We start from the raw sequence: 14,540 nt of genomic DNA, 5'->3' as shown, positions 1-14,540 counted from the left end.
TATTGGATCTTTCACAACACCCTAGCTCTATTTTGCTGTCTTTTTCTTCTTTTGCACAAGAGTACATTTACCTTCTGACATGGAGCTTCTACTGGTACTCCCTTCACTGTCTTCTGGGCGCTCCATATCTCTATGAGATTGGGAATATCTCCCAGAACCACATAGTCTGGATTCCTCTCGCCTTGACCAAAGTGAACCCTCAGGATCACTCTCCCTGGAGTTCCTTTCAGGCCCAGGTTTGAACCCAGTTTCCTCATCCCTCCTACCAGTGAGTCTTCGGAATTCCCCCTCTTTCCCTGAATATACAGCGGTTTTTAGAATGCCATTCCTAGGCTGAGGGTCTGTCTTTTGTCATTCAGCGAAGCGGGCAATGTGGTCTCTTTGTAGTCACATTTTCAATCAATCTAACTCCCTGACCTTCTCAACACAAGAGTTTACATGATCTGTAGTGCTTACAGTATTATTCCTTACTTCCCAGGACACAATGGAATAGCCACTTTCCGTTCTGTGTGGTAGCGATTAATACTCATCCATATCAGACAGGGGCTGGCTTTCTTGTTCAGTTGGGCTAGGCCTGGGTAAGTCTTATTGCCTGGGTAAGTCTAACTGGGAAAGTCTAACTGCCTCATGTCACCCTGTTCTGCATAGGTGTCAAGCAAGAGGTTGGTTCATATTTGTACATGGGAGGTTATAAATGACTGGCATATTTTTAGTTAAATAGGCTAAGCATCTACACAGTTACCCCTCCTGCCCACTATAAAGGGAAATGATCTAAGGCAAGCAGACTCCCGCACCTTCTCGTTTCCCAGGGCTCAGTTCTACTTACATAGAAAGCCTCTGTTTAAAGTTGAGGAAAGCCAGCTGCATCTCAGGACACTCTGGAAAGATAAGGCAGTGTTACGGTCACTCCATTCTCAAAGATCCCCTCCCGCTCTCCACCATAGGACCCAGTCAGCTCTGAGACCTTTCTAGAAATAGACCTCTTCACCAAGGAGCACTCTCAGCAATTTCCTCTGGTATTTCCTTACAGCTGTCAGATGTTAAGTTTCAGCAGCCCTCTCTGTCTTTCTCTCTGTCTCTCTCTGTCTGTCCCCTCCTCCTAGTGCAGGCCCCCTTATATAGCAGCGATGACACCACCAATTTTATAATCTTGGGGAAGTACGCTGCAATAATTCCTGCAACTTGAATTGGACAGTTACCCTTTTCTCTCCCCACAAAACCAGCCTCCAAGTCAGGATTTGTTTAGGCATCTGGCGCAACATATGTTAATTCCCATTTGTAATTGCCATTTGTTCTCCTTTCAATATTTTGGCAAAAACGAATTATGTATCACAACTTCATAATTGTACTAGCAACTGCCACAATACACACATTTTCTGATTCAGCTAATCATGGGGAATTAGATATGCCAACCAACAGGTCCATATGATGTAGCACGGCCATGTAGCACCTCTCTGCCATTTACATAAAAAGCATAACAGTTATGAATATGTAAGTTATTACCCATATCCCTGATTTTAGCCTTCACACACTCCCCAATTCTCACATTTGGAACATGTTCATATCAGCCAGAAACCTAGTTTAACTCGCCATTACAGTTCCCTGAGTCGCAGGTGGAGGAATTTTATATCAATACATTTGCCTGGAAATTACTTAAAAAATGGCACAAAAAGGGAATAAATCCACCTTATGGTTGCTGAGAAAAAGGCCTAAATGATAATAGTGCTTTAAATTAATAGTGAATCTTCATGTGGGATAAATGGCCATTCTCCTGCCAGCCGGCCATTTGTTTTCACTGGGTCAGCCTGTATCCAGAGTTTATTTTTTATCAGTCTCTTTGTGCTGGAAGCTTGCTCTTTGAAGTTGTTGCCCACATTTTCACACATATTGGTCATGCTCCAGCCAAGGGGAACTTCTCTTGCAGTCAATGCCTTCAGAGTCAGCAGGCCTGGAGAGCACTGAATTTCAACACTTTTCGCAGGACACTTTATTGCAGTTGGTAATTAGATGGGAGATGTAACATCCAGACTGGCAGTGTGAGATTTCCTTGTGAAGTTTCCCACAGCCAGCAAAATAGTTTGACTTGGGCTGACATTTTTCCATGAAAACAAAGTGACTTTTCAAATGTCACAGGTGTTTTGTGGGTGAAACGTAATATTCATTGCTTTTTGTCAACCCATACATCATGTCTTTTTCCCTGACATTGTTCTATGAGACGTGATACATTTCACATTTAAACTGCTTTTATTTGCACACAAGTCGTTTTTTTTGTCACTATTTTAAAATCCTGTTTTCCATGTGAAAGGGATCTTTGATTCCTCCTTTTGTGAATTCAAATGCTGCTTTTCCTTTGATAATGACAGGTAGGCCCCTTTTCCACATGGCTCTTCAATTTTACTTGAAATAGAAAACACAGGGCAAGACGTTTTTCGTTCAGTGTTTAAAACCCTGCTGTTCATGTGAAAGGGACTTCTGTTTGGGGCCTTTGAATGCACCCCACAAAGATGTGTAAATTAAAGCCACAATGATGTGCTTTTGGCTTAACACGTTGCTATAAAAAGTTGCATGTTGTGATGTGGCTTTACTGTGCAATGTGTGTAGTTAAGCAAACTATTATTGTAGGCCTTGAAATCCAAAACTTAAATACATGGACAAATGTGCAGAGTGGGTTAAAATCCCTGATTCATTGGTTAGCCAAAGTGTGTGATCATTGTCAGCAATTTAATTCCCACTCTGACTTAACTGGAGTCTTTATTTCAAATAGTGTGAACTTATTCACACTATTTGAGAAATAGTTTAGCTAGGAGATGCTCCCTGGCTTAACCAATTTGTACAGTGGTCATTTCACAATGACTTTTTGCACATTAGTAAACAATGGTTTATGCTGGGGCAAAATCACCATGTTCCAGCTTGATTTCCTCACACAAATACATTCTTACACAATCAGAATTGTTCACCCATACACCTCCCTCGAACTCAGGGGCCAAGTCCTCGTGGCACTTTAACAAACAAAGATCACTTTCCCTCCCCCCTAATGCAATTGCATCAAAATTAATAAGGTGTCACAATGCATTTGTCATGGGTCAGAAATAGGCAGCTAAATCCCGGACGAGCCCCAATTTGTAACGGTTTATTGAGAGACCACGCTCAACACGGGGAGATCCTTCTTTCCCCACCTAAAATGGAAATACCAATAAGCACCCATGACCACATGCCATTTGCATCATATGCCCATGCCACCCACCTTTGTCCATCTATTGCCATCTTATGTTCAGTTAGACACAATATTGGTAGCTATTACCATCAGGCACCCATGACCACATGCCATTTGCATCATATGCCCTGTGCTCCCACTTTTGCTCATCTATTTCCATCATGGTCAGTCACTCACACCCTTCCCAGCTATTACCAACATAAGTATCATGAACTCATGGGTGTAATTTTAGGGGGGACAGGGGAGTTTGTCCCTCCCAACTTTCATGGCACACCATTTTGTCCCCATTCATTTGGCTGGGGCACCTTTTCTTCAGATGTCATGACCCCGACCCCCAACATTTTCAGCAAAGTTACTCCACTGCATAAACTCACATCTTTTGCAAGGTACTGGCATCCTATGGCTGGATGCTCACACAGTTTCCCCACTATTATTATATGTGTCCCTTCTTTCTCCCATTATTGTCATCCTCTTTCTGTCCTGGTATTGGGGTATCATGAGGGTGTTATGTCTTCTATCCCCATGTGCATGTATCCCTGTCTCCTTCTCTTGCCCTTGTCCCTGGACTGCGGTAGGGCGCAAACCATGCCTTGGTGACATGGCACTTGGCATGGTGGGGAATATGGAGTCATTATTGGGTCTGAGCCTTGTCTTGGAGCCATGGTGGGTGGCATGGTGAAAGAGCGGGAATAAGGAGTCATTATTGGATCTGAGCCTTCTCTTGGAGCCATGGCGGGTGGCATTGATTGTGAAAGATCAGGAATGAGGAGTCATTATTGGGTCCAAGCATTGTCACAGAGCCATGGTGGGTGGCATAGTGACATGGTGAAAGAGCGGTAATAAGGAGTCATTATTGGGTCTGAACCTTGTCTTGGAGCCATGGCGGGTGGCATGGTGAAAGAGCAGAAATAAGGAGTCATTATTGGGTCTGAGCCTTGTCTTGGAGCGAAGGTGGATGGCATTGTGAAAGGGCGGGAATAAGGAGTCATTATTGGGTCTGAGCCTTGTCTCGGAGCGATGGTGGATGGCATGGTGAAAGAGCAGGAATAAGGAGTCATTATTGGGTCTGAGCCTTGTCTTGGAGCCATGGCAGGTGGCATTGTGAAAGAGCGGGAATGAGGAGTCATTATTGGGTCTGAGCCTTGTCTCAGAGCGATGGTGGGTGGCATGGTGAAAGAGCAGGAGAAGAGTCATTATTGGGTCTGAGCCTTGTCTCGGTGCCATGGCGGGTGGCATTGTGAAAGAGCGGGAATAAGGAGTCATTATTGGGTTTGAGCCTTGTCTTGGAGCCATGGCGGGTGGCATTGTGAAAGAGCAGGATAAGGAGTCATTATTGGGTCTGAGCCTTGTCTCGGAGCGATGGTGGGTGGCATAGTGACATGGTGAAAGAGCGGTAATAAGGAGTCATTATTGGGTCTGAACCTTGTCTTGGAGCCATGGCGGGTGGCATGGTGAAAGAGCAGAAATAAGGAGTCATTATTGGGTCTGAGCCTTGTCTTGGAGCGAAGGTGGATGGCATTGTGAAAGGGCGGGAATAAGGAGTCATTATTGGGTCTGAGCCTTGTCTCGGAGCGATGGTGGATGGCATGGTGAAAGAGCAGGAATAAGGAGTCATTATTGGGTCTGAGCCTTGTCTTGGAGCCATGGCAGGTGGCATTGTGAAAGAGCGGGAATGAGGAGTCATTATTGGGTCTGAGCCTTGTCTCAGAGCGATGGTGGGTGGCATGGTGAAAGAGCAGGAGAAGAGTCATTATTGGGTCTGAGCCTTGTCTCGGTGCCATGGCGGGTGGCATTGTGAAAGAGCGGGAATAAGGAGTCATTATTGGGTTTGAGCCTTGTCTTGGAGCCATGGCGGGTGGCATTGTGAAAGAGCAGGATAAGGAGTCATTATTGGGTCTGAGCCTTGTCTCGGAGCGATGGTGGGTGGCATGGTGAAAGAGCAGGAATAAGGAGTCATTATTGGGTCTGAGCCTTGTCTTGGAGCGATGGCGGGTGGCATGGTGAAAGAGCGGGATAAGGAGTCATTATTGGGTCTGAGCCTTGTCTCGGAGCGATGGTGGATGGCATGGTGAAAGAGCAGGAATAAGGAGTCATTATTGGGTCTGAGCCTTGTCTTGGAGCCATGGCAGGTGGCATTGTGAAAGAGCGGGAATGAGGAGTCATTATTGGGTCTGAGCCTTGTCTCAGAGCGATGGTGGGTGGCATGGTGAAAGAGCAGGAGAAGAGTCATTATTGGGTCTGAGCCTTGTCTCGGTGCCATGGCGGGTGGCATTGTGAAAGAGCGGGAATAAGGAGTCATTATTGGGTTTGAGCCTTGTCTTGGAGCCATGGCGGGTGGCATTGTGAAAGAGCAGGATAAGGAGTCATTATTGGGTCTGAGCCTTGTCTCGGAGCGATGGTGGGTGGCATGGTGAAAGAGCAGGAATAAGGAGTCATTATTGGGTCTGAGCCTTGTCTTGGAGCGATGGCGGGTGGCATGGTGAAAGAGCGGGATAAGGAGTCATTATTGGGTCTGAGCCTTGTCTCAGTGCCATGGCGGGTGGCATTGTGAAAGAGCAGGAATAAGGAGTCATTATTGGATCCGAGCCTTGTCTTGGAGCGATGGCGGGTGGCATGATGAAAGAGCGGGCATTAGGAGTCATTATTGTGTCTGAGCCTTGTCTCGGAGCGATGGTGGGTGGCATGGTGAAAGAGCAGGAATAAGGAGTCATTATTGGGTCTGAGCCTTGTCTCAGTGCCATGGCGGGTGGCATTGTAAAAGAGCGGTAATAAGGAGTCATAATTGGATCTGAGCCTTGTCTTGGAGAGATGGCGGGTGGCATGGTAAAAGAGCGGGATAAGGAGTCATTATTGGGTCTGAGCCTTGTCTCAGTGCCATGGCGGGTGGCATTGTGAAAGAGCGGGAATAAGGAGTCATTATTGGATCTGAGCCTTGTCTTGGAGCGATGGTGGGTGGCATGGTGAAAGAGTGGGATAAGGAGTCATTATTGGGTCTGAGCCTTGTCTCAGTGCCATGGCGGGTGGCATTGTGAAAGAGCGGGAATAAGGAGTCATTATTGGATCTGAGCCTTGTCTTGGAGCGATGGCGGGTGGCATGGTGAAAGAGCGGGCATAAGGAGTCATTATTGGGTTTGAGCCTTGTCTCGGAGCCATGGCGGGTGGTTTTGTGAATGAGCGTCACAGATCCCTGTGGAAGTCTTTCCTCATTTTAGCCAGTCTGTATCAATGGCACTTGGATAATATGACTAATCAATTTCCTGGTGGCACGTTTGATTTGGATAGCATTCTTAATTCATGTGGTACGCTGGGGTACTGTGGAACCGTGGTCCAGCAACAGGAATGGGACACCTTTTTCAGCTGTTGCACTGAAACCACTGGAGGACCCCATGATTCACAGACACGAGCACTAAGAGATGCACAAAGCAAGTTCCGAGATCAACTGAGGCAATGGAACGGCTACAGAGCAAATGTGGCTGCTCAGAAAACTAAAGGTTACAGCCGGCACCATTCATCATTGCAGACTTGAAATCCACTGCTGCAACAAGGAAAGGACCAGAAAACAAGCCTTCTCTGCCTACGCCCCAAGACTATGGAACCTCCTCCCGGTCGGCATCAGACTCTCCCCCACGCTCCTACAGTTCAGAAAAGAACTCAAGACCCACTTCTTTAAGGAGTCTCTCCTCCTCAACACCTTGGCCATCACATCGCCTGACTCACTAGACGCCGCCCGCCCCTCTCATCCCCGCCTCCCTTTACAGCTGTACCCCTCCTGTATGCCCCTCTGTATCCTACCCCCACTGTATATCTGTTCTGCTGTTACCTCTGAAAAGCGCTCCGTTATGTATCTGCTCTGCTGTTAACTCTGAAAAGCGCTCCGTTATGTATCTGTACTGTTGAATACTTCCGTAAAAGCGCTCTGTTATGCATCTGTACTGTTGTATACCTCTGTAAAGCACTCCGTTGTGCATCTGTACTGTTGTGTAGCTCTGTAAAGCGCTAGGTTATGCATCTGTACTGTTGTATACCTCTGTAAAGCGCTCCGTTATGCATCTGTACTGTTGTATACCTCTATAAAGTACTCTGTTATGCATATGTACTGTTGTATACCTCTATAAAGTACTCTGTTATGCATATGTACTGTTGTATACCTCTGTAAAGCGCTCCGTTATGCATCTGTACTGTTGTATACCTCTGTAAAGCGCTCTTTTATGCATCTGTGCTTTTGTTTACCTCTGGTACAGTGCTCCGTTATGCATCTGTACTGTTGTATACCTCTGTAAAGCGCTCTTTTATGCATCTGTGCTTTTGTATACCTCCGGTACAGTGCTCCGTTATGCATCTGTATTGTTGTATACCTCTGTAAAGCGCTCCGTTATGCATATGTATTGTTGTATACCTCTGTAAAGCGCTCCGTTATGCATATGTACTGTTGTATACCTCTGTAAAGCGCTCCGTTATGCATCTGTACTGTTGTATACCTCTGTAAAGCGCTCTTTTATGCATCTGTGCTTTTGTATACCTCCGGTACAGTGCTCCGTTATGCATCTGTATTGTTGTATACCTCTGTAAAGCGCTCCGTTATGCATATGTACTGTTGTATACCTCTGTAAAGCGCTCCGTCTTGTACCTGTATTAGTGTATACCTCTGTAAAGCGCTCCGTTATGTATCTGTACTGCTGTATACCTCTGTAAAGCGCTCCATTGCGCTCGAAGCTAGGTCCGCTCTCAATAAATACAATAATAATAATAATAATAATAATAATAATAATAATACTAATACTAATAATAATACTAATAATAATAATAATAATAATACTAATAATACTAATAATAATAATAATAATAATAAAAGGTAGCCCCAGCAAAGGGATCTCCTGGGGATGCATGTGACTCTTATAATCCATCCTTACTGAATGCACTGCCTGATGAAGCACTACCACTGGCATCTGTACCCCCTCTTCAGCCCGATGAGCAGAGTTGCAGGGTCCAGGTGCTGCCTTTGGTGACCCTCCAGTGAATAGGAAACTCACTCCCGTCCCATCACCAGTGAGCCCTGCAACTCAGCCCGCGCAGCCCTCACTCTAAAATGTGATCGAAGGGGCCTCCCGAATATTCCTGATACCCCAGCCTTTCAGCGTTTAAAGAGCCACCTTCAACCTTTGATGGGAACCCCAAGCTCACACCTCTGTCTAGCTCCCCAGCATTCCTGCTGTGACTGTTGCCGGCACAGGGAACATGCCAGGGCCGCATGACCTTCTGCAAAGATTCTTTGAGATGCCAGACGGTCCCATTAGGTTCTGAGAAGAACTTTAGTTAATAACAGACTCTTGAAATATGACTTGTGCTGATTGAAGCCAATCGCTCTGACCTGCTCTACGCCCAGGAGACATACACATTAGTTCAACAAAAGCACTATTGGCCTCAACCTTAACCTGTGTGGCAACATTAAGTGCCATCCTTTTTGCATAGACTTGCATAATAGCTTGGCACTTAAGGGGTTAAAAGAGTTCACCTGTCCTGTACCAATTTAAAGATTTTCCTCAGGAAAACTGATTGGCATCAAATCAAACAACATACAAATGAAAATCCAGGTGATTATTTGGAAGTGGGCAAGCATCAGAGCAAGCACAGCAAGCAATGGTGTCCACGCTTGGAATGGGACTGCATCCCAAAGTCGCCAGCATCATTAAAAGTGTGTCGATAGGATGGGAAGGAAAGAATGTGACAGAGGTGTTAAGAGCCGCTGAACAATGCTGTGACTGAAACTACACTGATGGCTTGCCAGATTCAACAACTGCAAGCTCCCCAGGGAAGAGAAGAGCGCAGAGTGGTAATGGGAGAAAGGGGCAAGGCCGGGGACAGGGACGGTAAGTGTGATAATAGCCCTGCAAAAATGTCACCATACAAGAATAGCGCCGTTTTATTGCTGTGCTTTTAACCCATGGAACCTGTGAGAGACCCCCCGCAACCCCCATATTTTTTTTAAGGGAGTGGTGGACACCCCTGCAACTCCCATAAATAATGTTGCCTATGCTGTTTCTCGATGACTATGTTATGTTATGTTATTTCCATTTATACCACACCAAAGCCCATGGGCATCCAGGCGCCGAGAGATAGATACGTAGATGATTCAAGGATGCAGGAGGATCAGTCGTATTGATTGAATACTATTGTTTTCAGCTGCTTTCTAAACTCAAGGTGGTTCACAGTTTTACGTAGATGAACCGGTAAGGCATTCCATGCCCTTGCCCCCTGAACATGGGAAGCCCGGCCAAGTCCACACGCTCGTTTAACTCGGTATTGTTCCAGTAGGGAGCCCTCAGATAATCTCAGGTTTTTTTGAGGATGGTAAATGTTTACCCGGTCTTTCAGATAGGCTGGTGCATTTTCGAAAATGCATTTATGGCATATGGACAGCAGCTTAAACTGGATACGGGCTGCCACTGGTAACCAATGCAGCCTTTTTCTTGCAGCAGTGGTTGGTACAAGACGTTTAATCTGAAAGATGATACGCGTGGCTGCATTCTGAATTTTTTGCAGTTCTTGTATATCAGACGTGTTTGCCCCTCCCAGTAATGCATTACAATAATCCACACGCGGGAGGATCACTGCCCTCACAAGTTTGCTGCTGTTTCCTACCGAGACCAGTGGCGCTACTTGCCGGAGCACCTTGAGGTAGTAATTGGTGTTTTTTGTGATAACAGTTACATGAGCATTACATTCCAAACTTTCTTCCATATAGGTGCCAAGGATCTTGACCTTTTGCACAACCTTGATCTGGCTGCCGTGAATAGTGAAGTTGGCGTACGTCTGACCCAAGCTGTCTCGGACTTGCCGTGGGCCAAACAGCATGAGCTCGGTCTTAGCCGCATTCAGACACAGCCAGTTGGTTGACATCCAGCTTTTAATGGTCTGATATACAGAGTCCAACAACAGTTGGTCCTTCGCATAGTCCCCGGTGATCTCCAGTACAAGTTGGAAGTCATCAGCATAATCATAATCAGCATCAGCATAATTGCAGAAAAATATATCCAATAGTTCCAGATCATTACACATTAGACTATATGTATGGCAACATTATTTATGAGGATAATATTACCTGATACCGATCTATGCAGAGCTCCTCACAGACAACCGCATGCTTCCAATCCTTTTGGGTATCAGTGCAATTATTGCACAGAATTTGCCCACTGGAAATCAGAAGGCCCAAACCGAAAAGCTCAAGAGGCTGTCCAGCCCTTCTCTCCACCTCCAAGCCCAGTTTCCATTAACGGCCAATGGGACAACCAGAGGAACAGCAACATCACTGCTCCCCTAATCCATGCTTGATCTGTCTGCTCTTCATAGACAATGCTCTCTCGGTAGTAGATATGTGCCGTTACTAGTGGATACAGGAACTGCTCACTTACCACTAAAGGCTTCAGAGTTTACATGTGTGCCCTGTTCAACTGAAGTTATAAAGGATGCATGTATTTGAGGTCAGTATATACCTTAACCTTTGTTTTTTTAAATTAGGTCCTATATCTCTGAACACCATAAGTTTTTGTTGAATCCTTCTGCACCTGCAAACGTCAGAGGGCCAGTTCAGCTGTGTATAATAACATGCACTATTTATTGCTCCCCAATTGGTATTTATTTGGAGGCTTCTCTACTTATGCAATTGGAGTTTATGGCTATGTTACAAGGCCTAGCTGCTCCTATGGACTTACCATGTAACAGCCCTCCCTAAATGTAGCAGGGACTACTTAAATATGGTCCTCCACAATTGTTGTCCTCACACACAAATGAGGTAGGATGCAACCTGAACGCAGAACCGGTGTGCATTACTCTGAACCCACTCCAACTGCTCCCCTGTGTCCCCCGATATGCACTTTTGAAGGAAGCAGACGGCGGAATAAAGTCAGTTGTTCAATCTCTGAATTAACAAGGGGTTATTGTACCTACACACAGACTTTGCAATACCCAGTTTCTGCTCATTAGGAAACCTGGAAAGGAGACTTACCAACTTGTGCAAGACCTCTGTCCTTTAAATACAGTTGTACTGCCACCTGTTCCTGTTATCCAGAATCCTGCAACTATTTTGTCTTGCATACCTTTGGAAGCAACTCAAACACCTGGCTCAGCATTTTTCTCTGAATCTGTACACCCTGATAGTCATCATTTGTTTACCTTAAGCTATAGATCTTTTCAGCACTCACAAGGTTTCCTCGGGGGTTTCTAGACAGAACCAACCCTCTTTTCCCAGATCTTATTGTGATATCCAGACTCACTCATGTTCAGAGCAGGGTCTGTTTTGGATGAGCATGTTGATGATTTGATGTTATCATCTTCATCACTAGAAGCGTGTCAACAGGTTTTACTTGATTGGTTAACTGCACACTTTCTGAAGGTGCAAAAAACCTCCAATGAAAAGCTTCAATTGTGTCAAAACTGAGTCCATTATTTGGGGCACAACAACATGGCAGGTGAGAGGCATCTGTCACAGGCAAGACTTAATCTAATTTTCTGAGTTCCTAAACCTGTGACCCTCAAACAAATGAGAGGTCTCTTCGAAAAATAACCTATTATTGCAGACAACGGGTCAGGACTCTCTTGTACATGACTTCCAAGCCTTTAGCATAGATTTAGTGCCAGAACCTCTCCGCTGGTCCCCAGAAGCAGATAAAGCATTCACTAAAATCAATGCAGCAGCTATTCTCTATTTGGTGAATGTGATGGTATTGCTCTAGGGGTTCTTACTCAATTGCACAGTGGCAAGCACCTCCCCATTGCATATTACAGCTCAGCTCTAGACACTGAACCTATTTCTGATCTCTGGCCACTATTCCCTTGTAAGTAGAGAAGGTAGATGCCTGGTTTTAGGGCATAGAGCAGCTGTTCCAGTATCCCATTCTCTGACAGCTGCACTTCTGGAAGAGAACACCCAGCACATTTTGAATACCCGACTACATATAAGAAACTGCCATTTGATACGTCTGATTTGACTATAACCTTTTGCTACATCCTGAACCAGCTTCCTGTTACGCTCACCTGGTCTCTGCGGAGGCATTGGGGCATGGTTGCAGTCCTCCCGGGGGTGAGGTCGCTCGGGTCCAACTTTGCCCTCTGCGCTTATGTGGTAACTGGTGGTAATAGGTGATGCTGCTCAGGACTGCTCCTGCGTGGAGAATAAGGGGCGTAAGTATGCCGGTTTGGGTGCCTGATCCCCTTCCAGACCCCCTCTCCCAAACCATGGTACCCGTGGGATGCGCTGTCCCTGCAAAGCTCACCTGTTGATTAGATTTGGCGAGCACTGCATCCTGCTGCTTCTGACAGGGGCGCTTGTATGATCTGGACCGAGTTCCTTCACTGGTCCCTTGCACGTGGTAGTCCAGTCCTGCTGTGAGTAAGCCACTATACTTCAGGTAAGTGTTCCTGTTTGCCTTTGTTTTTCCTCATCTGTTTTTGTTGTATTGTAAAGTTTGTTGCCTTGTATTGCTGTCTGTTTCACTTTTGATGTTTGTTCTTTTGCTTTCTTCCCTTGCAGGTGATGTTGCCGGCACGGCAGAAGCTGCAGAACTCGAAGCGGCAGCCAGAGGGAATGAGGAACAAAGCTGCAGCAGTACAGTATCTGTTAAGTTGATAACTAGGGGGCGTGTGGGGTTCAAATGCGGCACGGACCTATGACGGGTGTTCTAACCTTGTCTTCCTTCTTCTTCACAGGGTCCGAGTTCGTGGATGCAGAGCGCGTTGCTGCGGCATCACGATCAAGATCACTGGATGTCAGTAGATGAGTCTGCAGATGAAGCGATGAAGCACCAGTTTCCTCGAGGTGTGTATGCAGGAGAACGCCTGGTTTCAAAGGTAAGTAAATTGGTTCAAAGCGGCGGAGAGCATCACGTTGCACGCGAGTGCACAGTAACGCGAAGCACCGGCCTTAAGGATAGAGCAGCTGATATAGCTGAGCTTCTGAAGCCACGCCCACCAGGTTCAGCCTGTCTGCCACACCTTGCCACCCCCAATGAGTCAGCATATGAAGACCAGGCCTAGGGAGCCACACCCGATGAGTCAGCACATGAGGAGGTTCTCTGGAATAAAGGCTTTCAACTCCTGGAAAGTTCTTGAAAAATAAAAGCACTCCTGCACTGAAATAAAGTAAAAGCACTCCAGCACTGAAATAAAGTGTTCCTGCTCACATCTGTATGTGAGCATGGCACCAAAGATGCCAGGACTGAGTGCAGCCAGGGCCCCTGTGTTATAGGTCCTAAAGGGACATAAGTGAGTCAAGTGACCCATTGCCCCCATCACTAGATGGTGTGGTTTTTGTGTTCTGGGGACTGTGGCCATGAAACTTTCCTACTGTATACTCTCTAACGGTGAACTACAGGATAGTCTCATGATTTCTGAACAACTTTTGACTTCCACAGTTGATCCAAAGAATGTACCAATGCAAAACCTTGATTTAATTATGTGTGTCAATAGGTCATGTCTTAGGGATGATCAGGGACAGCGTATGACTGGATATGTCAGTTGAACAGAATATTAAGCGTTAGAAGCATCTAGCTTTCCTAATGTCTGTTCTGGGTTTACTGATCTCAAACATTTTGTATTTTAGCAAAAGATAGGTCTGCCACTATTTAAAGTGACTCCTGTTCTTCCCATGGTGTCTCCCATGATTTTGGCTTGTGAAAGGAGCCAGGTTTCCTAACTTCAGCTGGTATTCCTGAAATCACTGGGCACCACATAACAACACTGCTTGATCTTTCTTGTTGCCTTCTTGTATTGCCATTGTGAAAGGCAAAGCTCATGAGCCATCTGTCTCTGACATTGCACAAGGAAATGCCCTGGCTGATGATACAGTAAGGGCTGTGGTCCACTGAGGCCTTTGACTCAGAGTAATGTCTTTATTTGTATTGTAGCGGACCACTCCCTGATTGCCACACTCTCTAGTCAGGTTGCATTCCAGGATTTAGCTCCTGAACTAGAGAATGTATATTGGTATTGTTAAGGATGTAAGTTACCTACATATACTATATGGAACAGTTCTCATGGTCGCTTGGTAGCACCTATAGTACTGTTACCCAAACTTACTCACCTGGCCCACTCTGTAGCCCACACAGGTAAAACAGGTATGAGACCGGCACAATCACACTTATTAAGCACAACTGGCGGGCTCCTTATTTTCCCCCCATAGCTCATCATTATTGCAGCACCTGCTCAAATTGTTTAACACACAATAATGGTCAATCATTAAAGTTTTGCCTGATGAACATGTGGCTCCAGAAGGGCCTTTCCTAATTATACAGGGGACTTTGGGCAGCTTCTGAAAAGTCTGTCATATGAATGT

The sequence above is a fragment of the Ambystoma mexicanum genome, chromosome 4p (genome assembly GCF_040938575.1).
Source record: "Ambystoma mexicanum isolate Mex_15411 chromosome 4p, UKY_AmexF1_1, whole genome shotgun sequence".
NCBI lineage: Eukaryota > Metazoa > Chordata > Amphibia > Caudata > Ambystomatidae > Ambystoma > Ambystoma mexicanum.
The sequence above is the reverse complement of the archived record's forward strand: the minus strand, read 5'-3'. Positions refer to the sequence as shown.